Source organism: Amphibalanus amphitrite, unplaced genomic scaffold, assembly GCF_019059575.1.
Source record: "Amphibalanus amphitrite isolate SeventyFive unplaced genomic scaffold, NRLGWU_Aamphi_draft 001095F_arrow, whole genome shotgun sequence".
NCBI classification, from domain to species: domain Eukaryota; kingdom Metazoa; phylum Arthropoda; class Thecostraca; order Balanomorpha; family Balanidae; genus Amphibalanus; species Amphibalanus amphitrite.
The window spans coordinates 114,712-124,804 of NW_024882589.1; positions in this window are offsets into that span (position 1 = coordinate 114,712).

A 10,093-nucleotide genomic window follows, 5' to 3' on the forward strand; every position below is an offset into this window, starting at 1 on the left:
GCGCTTCAAGCGTGTGGTGATGGGTGTGGCGTGCAGCCCCTTCTTGCTCAATGCGACCATCAAATACCATCTCTCACAGAGCCCTGACAGCAAGGTGAAGACGGAGCTGTTGGACTGCCTCTATGCGGACGACTGGCTGTCCGGGGCCGACAGCGAGGAGGAGGCGGCGGCTCTGCTGCAGGATGCCTGCACCGTGATGGCTGCTGCAGGCATGGAGCTGACTAAGTGTTCCAGCAACTCGCCGCTCCTGTTGGACGCGGTGAGACAGGGGGCCGCCTGTTCAGAGAATGAAAGTGTGAAGGTGCTCGGCGTCACCTGGTGTCAGGATGATGACACACTCTGTTTCACAGGTGACCACCTGCCTGTTGGGATTGTACCGACAAAGCGTGTGGTGCTGTGTATGATGGCCCGCGTGTATGACCCGCTTGGCTTACTCAGTCCCTTCACAGTGCTGGCCAAGATTGTATTCCAAGAGCTATGGGAGCTCAAGCTGGACTGGGACGAGGAGCTTCCGGAGGAGAAGGCAGAGCTGTTCTGCCGCTGGCTGGACGGCTGCCGGCGACTGCGGGACGTGAGGGTGTCCCGCTGCTTCACTGCGATGTCCGCCGGTGACTGGTCGTCACTCACAGGTGATGTGGAGCTGCACGTATTTGCGGACGCTTCTCTGAAGGCGTATGGTAGCTGTGTCTATCTCAGGTTCGTGCAGCCTGACGGTTCATACCGCGTGTCTTTCGTCATGTCCAAGGGACGCGTGGCGCCGCTGAGGCAGCGGCTGACTCTCCCCAGACTGGAGCTGCTGGCGTGTCTGACGGCAGCAGAGCTGGTGAGACTAGTTATCGAGGCTCTGCGCCTACCGGAGGAGACCCCCTATGTGTGCTGGAGCGATTCTATGGTCGCTCTCGGATGGCTCAGGGGGCGACCTGAGCGATGGGATGTGTTTGTACGTAACCGTGTTTCTCGCATACAGGAGCTGACCTGCTCAGAGAACTGGCGCCACTGCCGGTCTGAGGATAACCCTGCTGACCTCATGACTCGGGGCGTGTTGGCAGAACAGCTGGTGACGTTACCGCTGTGGTTCAGCGGACCGGAATGGCTGTCACGGGCGGAGACGGCGCCCGTGTCTGCTGACGTCACACCACCTGCTCCTCAGCTGCCTGAGGAGGTGGATGCTGTGGCCGGTGCAACTCTGACGGCGGTGAGAGTGGACGAGTCTGAGCGCGGCCTGTTTCAGGTGACGAGATACGGGACGCTGGCGAAAGCCACGCGTGTCGTGGGGTGGACGCTGCGGTTTGTCTATAACTGCAGGCACCGCTCAGAGCGCCGAGCTGGTGAGCTCACAACTGAGGAGCTGACGGCTGCCTGTGACCATTTGTATCGTGCCGCACAGGTAGACAGCTACTCTGCCGAGATTGACCTGCTGCGGCAGGGCAAGCCAGTGCCCGCCAGCTCGCCACTCCACAGATTGACGCCCTTTCTCGCTGATGACGGTCTTCTGCGCGTGCGCGGGCGGCTGCAAATGTCTGACTTGTCGTATGAGGAAAAGCATCCGATAATTATCCCCAAAGGCTACCTGGCAGAGCTGCTGGTGCGTGAGCGGCACAGAGTGATGAAGCACTGCGGTGTTTCGACCTTGATGACCGCCCTGAGGTCCAGCCTTTGGATCGTCGGTTTGCGCTCGATCGCGCGGCGTGTCGTGAGGAGCTGCGTGTCCTGTCGGAGGCACGACTCGCGAGCCTGCTGCGAGCCGGCGCCACCCCTGCCTCGTGACAGGGTGACCGAGGCGAAAGTTTTCGAAGTTTGTGCACTTGATTTTGCAGGTCCTCTGTTCTCTGCCGATTGTCCGAAGCAGAAATTGTATATCTGTTTGTTTACGTGCTCTGTGGTGAGGGCCGTGCATCTCGAGTTGACGGCGTCGATGGGAGTTGACGATTTTTTGTTAGCCTTTCAGAGGTTTGCAGCGCGACGCGGTGTTCCGTCGACTGTTTATTGTGACAATTTTAGGACCTTCAAGTGCGCCGAGCGTCTGTTACAGGGGCAGTACGGCCGACTCGCGCCGAGATTCAAATACTCGGCGCCACTGGCTCCCTGGTGGGGAGGCCAGTTTGAGCGCATGGTGCGCAGCGTTAAGGCGGCGCTGAAAAAATCCCTCGGTCAGAGACATCTGACAAAAACTGAACTGCAGACTGTGCTGACAGAAATCGAGGCTTGTGTGAATTCCAGGCCGCTGACCTTTGTTGGTGATGCACCTGATGACCCTGTGCCACTGACCCCTGCGCACTTTCTGACTGGGCACAGTGTGGGCTTCCAAGTGCGGTCGGCTCAGGAGCCCTCCGCTCAGACAGCAGATACACTCAGATCGCGCGCGAAGGCTAGAGCGAGGCGTCTGAACAAGTTCTGGACGGTTTGGAGTCGTGATTATCTCAGGAGCCTCCCTCTAGCGGTGAGGCGCTTCAGATCCCAAGGTGGGCTGGTGGAGGGTTCAGTTGTCCTCCTTCAGGACGAGAATCAGCCCCGATTTAAGTGGGAGATGGGAGTGGTGACCAGGTTGTTCCCTGGGAGGGATGGTGTGCCCAGATCTGCCGAGGTACGAACGTGCCGTGGACGGAAGACGAGGGCAGTGCAGCGTCTGCACGACCTCGAGATCCTGAGTCCGTGAGTCCGACCGTCACACCGTGAGTCCGTGAGTCCTCTTCTCACCCTGACCTCGGCTGCCCAGTGCCCGTCTCCGCATTGGTGTGATATTTGTCGTGGTTTAGTTTTGCGCCGATGTGTTTGTTCAGTTTCTCGTCGTTGTTTTTAATGCGCCGATTTGATTTATCGTATGCTAAGCCGGTGGTATGTGATGTGTTGTGAACTTGCGAAACGTCTGTCCCGTTTCACGGGGGGAGGATGTTAGGGAATACCGCCGGTCTACCGGGCAGGTGGCCCGAATGCCGGACGCTCGAGCGCCGGCTGGCGGGCGCGGCGGCTCGGTCGGTCGGTGCCGCGTGAGTTACGTGTGCGCTCGGCCTGCCCCCCGGCGGTGAGCGATCAGCTGACCGGGCCCGGGCGGCCGGGAGCGGGGGCTGTGGCGAGCATTATTGGCTGTTGGTCCGTGCTGGGACGAAGTTGTCGGTCTTGGATGTGTGAATTGTCACCGTTCGTGGCAAATACAAGACCAAAGACTTTACAGCCACTTTATTTTCAGGAGGCCCCCTTTTCAGCTTTTTAACTTTTTATTTTATTTTTGAAAAAAATCGGCCAAGGGGGGGGGGCCATGGCCCCCATGGCCCCCCTTGTATCCGCGCCTGAACGGCACGCATTAAAAAAAAAAACTTTCAGCTTCTGTCAAAAGCAGATATAAGCCTTTGAAGTTTTAAGCGGCAGCGCATAGCTCTGACCTCATAGAATGCTTCTTTGCCCCGCGCTGACAGCTTCAGCGCCCAGTCGGCCGGAGCTCGATATCGTGACGTGCAGTATGCAAATGTGCTGCGGCGCGCCCCGGATGACGTCACAATACCAATCGGGGCCGTCTGATAACGGTGGAGTGACAACACTACGCCGCAAAACTCTCACAACACGAGGACATACCGTACAGGTGTACCGACAGGTTTTCCAACGGTGACTTTCGTGTCACAACAAAAATAACCACCCTACATGAGGTGCCCGGAGACCTTGATGCTGCCATATTCGCACTTCCGTCTCTCCATGTGCATGAGACCGGTCCATGTCTGCGGAAGTCCGCTGCTATGTCGCTGTCGTGTTCGCCGGCTGTGCCTTGTTATGACCGGTGTGATACCATGTGACGAACATAACCGTGCATCTATTCACTGGAGCTTCCGGCATGCCGACCGCAGGCGCGCACGGAACGGGGGGGGGGGGGGCAGGGAGGGGCAGGTGCCGAGGGGAGGGGAGGGCGCGCCGGGGTGGGTATGGGGCTCTGGGCAGGTGGGGCTTCCGGAGCTGGGCCGGCACACATTCTGTCGGAGCGGTGCGAGAGTTGAGAGATGTCCACCATTGTCCAATGGGGCGGGGAACGTGAGACAATCTGCACGTAAAGCGATGGGGTGGTGGTCTATTGATGTTTTATGATGTTCGATGGCAATGTGTGATATTTAGAACAAACATCCTTATTTATTTGCATGATAATAGGGCCGGCAAGGAATACTGTTTAACATTTTGTCTAAATGATTGTGCGCGCGACATTAGAACCCGATTGGAACGCTGTAGGGTTTTGTTGCGAAGGGCTCACTCCTCAGTCCTCTTACCCTGCTCATGCCCGGTTCACCGGTGATAATTTTAACCGAAACATTAACGCATAACCGATGAATTTATGCTGCTATGCCGGCGGTTGGAGGAGGGATTAGCTGCGAGCAGTAACGTTTTTTCAGGACACGAATTGTTTATTAAGTTCCGACGTGTTCAGTTAGGTCTTAAACATGCCTACATATGCTATTTTTAGGATGTTATTAAAACCAAGCAAGGGTGCCTTGTCGTTTGTCAATTACTCTGTCTGAATAGTCACTCAACAATGAAATTAAAACCACTCTCAAAAACGAGTGGGTAGATCATTCGCTGTACAAATTTGGTTCAACATGGTCTTGATACCACAAAAAAGAAAGGTGATTGTCGGATCCATAGATAGCCAACATTCCATAACAATCAACGCTTTGGTTGACTTACGCTCGATCCATAGTGTGAAACGATAAAGCTATTTAGCGTGTCAAACGTCATTAACCCATTTACGCCCTTCGTTGCGTTTTCGCAACGCAAGCAAGCGTCGACGTGATCGAAGCTTGAGAAGTGTGTAAAAGAGACTAACCGATGAGACAAGTTTCAGCGTGTGTAGCATGGTTGTGCGCATGATACTACGCAGTTACAAGTCTGTGCGGCCGGTAAGTTACTGCCTAGAGCTCCCAGAGGGAAGTCGAAGGTTTTGTGAGTGATGACGTCACGAAAACCAAGATAAGTAGGCTAAGTGCTTAATAATATCGTAATGAAAATTGTGTAAACATATTCTGCAGAGTCCCTGCAATAGCGTAGATATGCATTTTGTTAAGAAATAATGCTACAAAAAGGGTTTGTGACTATTTTCAAATATGACTACGGTCGCGTTGCGGGAACGCAACGAAGGGCACATCGGAAAGACAGCGGTGTTGCGAAAACGCAACGATGGGCACATTGGCAGGGTAGCGGAAGTATGAATATCAACAGTAGACTTCACTCGTGATACGCTGTGGGTTCTCTCTTTCTCTCCCCCATCTTCCTCCCTCTCCTCCTCGTTCCCCAACTCTCTCCCCCTCTCTCTCTCTCTCTCTCTCTCTCTCTCTTTCTCTCTCTTTCTTTCTCTCTCTCATTTTGTAGCCATGAGGCTGTAGCGGCGGAACATCTTCAATTAAGGGGGGGAGCACTGCTGACTTTTGGTCTCATTCTTTCCATTTCCATTTCCATGCAACGCCTATCGGGATAATGTTAAAATGGCAAAATCAAGGGGGGCACGGTGCCCCGGTGCCCCCTCCCCCGGCTCCGCCGCCTATGCCATGAGGGACGTATATAGGTACGTTTTGTGCAAGGTGCGTTCGCACGTAAAATGTTGCGACACATTTCATATTTGCTGGCTCAAACAGCCACAAACACTCCTTTCTTTTTCTCTCGCAGATTTTCGGCCTCGGGCTGTTCGTTCACTAAGCAATGTGTTCCCATGCATCTGAAAATCGCATGGTAGGAAAAGGACTCATGCATCAAACGGTCGGCGATGCTAACGGAGCTGAGAGATAATTAGGTCCTTTGGAAATTGGATCTACTATGTACAGTACATTGTCCATAAATAATGAATAACGGGGATGTATTCTGGTATCAGGCGACAGATAGGCATCGCCATTCTCTGGATAGAATCTGCTGACTACCAGCATTTGCGTTAGAAAAGATAACTGAGGGTCGGCAAATAGTGGGATAGGCCCCCTCTGAGGGTAGCTGAGCCCTTCGGCAGGGGTAATGAGGGCGGACCCATGGGAAAATAATAATTTTTAGGATTCATAACTCGCATAGATTCATAAGCTGCTTGATGTGGAGTATACGCCTGTTTTCTTACTTTGATAGGCTTTTTATCTAATCAGACCATTTTTAGAGCTAGCAGGATTATTGGAATTAGGGGAGACATTTGTCTGACCGGACACGGTCAATCGTAGACTGGAGACTGAGCCCAGCCAGTGGGCAGCCGCCACCCATGACCCACCCCCTTCCCCCCTCCCAAGCACTCACTGCACCCGGCTACAGGCGCGCTCCTATGTGAGCTGCCCGATTGCGATATACGTTGCCGGTCCAGCCCGGAACAGGGGGATGAGGCGTGGAGGAGGATTCAACTATCCTGAAGATGGAAAGGACGGATTGACGTCGAATCACCATTCTGTCCTGGCATTGTCTCGAGAAAGAGGCTACACGTGAAGGTCGCTGAGAGTGGGGCCATGAAAATTTTGGATTAGGTGTAAACATGATAAACTGGGAGTCGATTTGTTGTGATGCGCTACGCCTTACGCGGGTAATTTGTTAGAGCCGGATCGGTCCTTTTTTCTTTTTGCTGAGAGTGGGTACGACTAACCTGCAATGGAATTTAACTTTACTCCTAGGAGGGTGGTTAAAAATGAATGCAGATATACGCGCATACGAGAGGCACTGGTTTACTCCCAATCCTCCGTTTAATTGTATTCAGTGTGCACTGTGCAGGGTCTGATAGGTGGAGGTAATGGATCTGTCTAGCTTCCAAAAAGAAAGCATCACCCTGGATACGTGTCGACCACAACTTTAAATGAAAAGCAATGGACAACGTAAATGGTTGATAATGACCGTGTTGCCATCTCCCCGTTCGCGAATCATGAAGTTATGCTTCCTCACTGAGGCTCTTAGGCGGGTTATAGAGCATGACGGATGTGGGTTCCGCTTTTTCAAGCAATAGTTGTCAACAGTTGATTGATGTTTTGTCAAAATATATTAGCATATACGGCAGTTCAGTGTACTTTATGTCCGTCTGATGTGCCCGTCGTTGCGTTTTCGCAACGCTGATGGCGCCCGGTGTGCCCTTCGTTGCGATTTCGCAACGCATGTTTTTTACGTTTTTCTCGAGAAACTTTTGCTGCAGGCAAAAATTATTTTCGATTCCATACAAGGCCCTGGTAGGAGCATAACATATTTTGATTTCGTCGATTTTCATGATGGTCAATATTCCTGGGCATAAATGGGTTAAACAAAACCACTCACGAAAAAGTGTGTCTCGGTAAGTGCTTCACTGCTGACCAAAAGATCGACAACTTCCCTGGAACCACTAAATGGTCGGTGAGCTCCGCTATCGCCGTCCTATGAAGACATATCGAATGCCATCAGTTTGTTAGGACAGGGCGCCGGCCCGACATGCGGTCAGTATCATTTCGCTGTCAGTTTGATTTATTGAGCCGAGGCGCCTTTGTCGTTTGTCCCAAAAGCCAACAGCTGTGAAACTATATCTGAGCCACTCCGCGGCGCATTCTAACCGCCTCGGACCGTGTTCGCTCGTCGCCGGACAATCCATCTCGGAGCGGTCGAAATGTGAGAGAAATGACAGAGCTGTTCGCCGGGTATTTCGGACAATGAAAGCCAGTTCGGTGAGCGCCATGTCTCAAGAGAACAGGCTTGGATCGAAGGTGAACTCCGCCACAACTTCATTGTTCTCCAGTTGTATGCTATGGGAGTGTAACGGTTATCATAATTAGAATGCACTCAAATTCCCATCGTATCCGTGTCTTGTAAATAATTTTCGAATGCCGAATATGATTGATGTCTTCATTTGATAACTTCTTGAACGGTGGCATTAGCCTTTGGTCGATTGACATCAGGTCATTTTGCTAGACATCAGTTTACAGTTATAACTATTTACCTGATCACCAGCATTTAGGTAAAGATCCTGAGTACTGAATGAACAACATGTGGTTTTCGGCTTATAGAGATTACTGACAATCACTGTATTTGAATGCAAGAAGATTATTTTGCATAATGGGCAAATGGAAAAGTAGTTAGGTAAGACAAATTTGATTTCTTAAACAAAGTACCCGCCAAATAAAACTTAATCATTTAATTATCCAAACCTGCATCACCTCTCTCTCTCTCTCTCTCTCTCTCTCTCTCTCTCTCTCTCTCTCTCTCTCTCTCTTTCTCTCGCTCTCACCTCCCCTTTCTCTCCCCCCTATCCCCAGACATCTGGTGACCCGCCCCAGCCAGTATAGCGCGATGGACCCAGTCCCCCGAGTCTCCATTCCAGGCCTGCTCGGACCTCATTAATCAAACACACTCTGGACTCCGAGTGTCCTCTGTCGACAGTCCGACTCCTCCGGGCCGCGCCGGCCGGCCATGTGGGCCGGAAGGCCGGCCGGACCGGAAGGCGAGGGTTCCGGCGGAGGGAGGGGCGCCCGCCGGGAGGGGGGGGGGGTGGACACTCCCCGGAGGGAGGGCAGGGGAGGAGAGGAGACACACGCGCCGGCGCGAGTGCAAACAGAGGTGAGTGACGGCCAAACAGAGGGCCAACAGCGGTAAGCAGGAAGGTCAACAGCGAGTAAGCAGGAAGGTCAACAGGCCGCCAGTCTTCGGTGGCATATCCTCCTTCCTGAGAGCTCAGTGACGTACTCTTGACGGCTGAGAAAATAGTGGAGAACGGAGCTCAAATCTGGTATCTCTGAACACGGATTACAATGTAGTTTATGCATTCATACTGGTTCAAATGAGCATCGAAAACACTTCTAAATTCTAATCATGAGATATTCAAAATACCAATAAATTAAACAGAAGTTGAAACATATAAGAACGAATTGAAGATTGGTCAGATCTAACGAAAGCGAATATTTTCAAGCATTATTGGTTCATACATAGTTTCAGCACTCAAACGTTACTACAAACCATCCAAGCTATGTCATTATAATTACCTTTTTAAATCAACCATTCTGTCACATCTTGTATTTACTGTGTCATGAGTTGAATTCCGTGTTTTTGCCAGCGTGTCTGTTGCTTCGTGGCCGCGTTTTTTCGTGACCGTCTGTCCGTGACCCACTTCCGTGACTGGGTGTTCGTTGTCTATATGTTCTCGTGTCTCCCTGCAATATGTCTCTGTGTCTGTGTTGTGTCCTGCACGGCTCTCGTATTTGTTCCCCGTGTGTCCGATATGTTCGGATGGAACCCAGGTAACACAGCTCGCCGATCGCTAAAGCTACCAACAATGCCCAGTTCACCATGTGAAACATTCGGTACCTCATTTCTCATCACTCAGTGCACATTGCTCCGGTACTCAGTGCCCCAGTAGTCAGTAATCTGTACTCAGTTCCTCAGCCAAATAATCTCATGAGTACTGACTGCCTCAAGACTCAATACCTACACAGTACTGAGTACCTACTCAGTACTCAGTGCCGATCTCTAGGCCAGCAGCGCCTCCCCGTTTTTCGGCTATCTGTCATCTCAGCAATGCTCGGCAGCACTGACGATCCCGTCTTCAGCGGCTCGACGGCGAGCTAAATCCTTCCGGCGGCCGCGGCAGCGCAGCTCTAACGGGCCGCCGGCTTATTCTGCACATAGTTCTGGTCGCCGACTGCCTTGATAACGCCTTCAGTGGTGGATCAGCGTTTCCGGATAAACTGCCGGTTTAATATTTTATGTATGTGCTTAGCGGTAAGTGGGCGAGCGTTGGCCAGCTGCCCAGTGGAGGTGGGGGCGCTCAGGTAGAGTGGTATGACACCACACCTCTCGACTGTCAGGTGAGATGCCATCAAAGTGGCCTGCTTTACCCCGTCCGGCGGAAATGGCCACATCCGGTCTGCTCAGTAGACTTATCCGGGGTAGATGCAACAGTGCCGTGTGATGTCAGGGTTGATTCTGAAAGGTGTCCCGAGGTCTTTCTCGGGTGATGGGTGGGCTTATAGAGATAAAGCACCTGTTGATAAGGCCTGAAGTTGAAATCACGAATGAAGTATCTCATAAATGTCACGCTGCTCTTGTCCTCTTGAAGACTGGTCATATAACGAACGAGCACTCCCTCAATAGGCAGGCTACTCGGGCGACAAGTGCTCAAAGCTCTAACTATAAAATGATCATTTAAACTCCT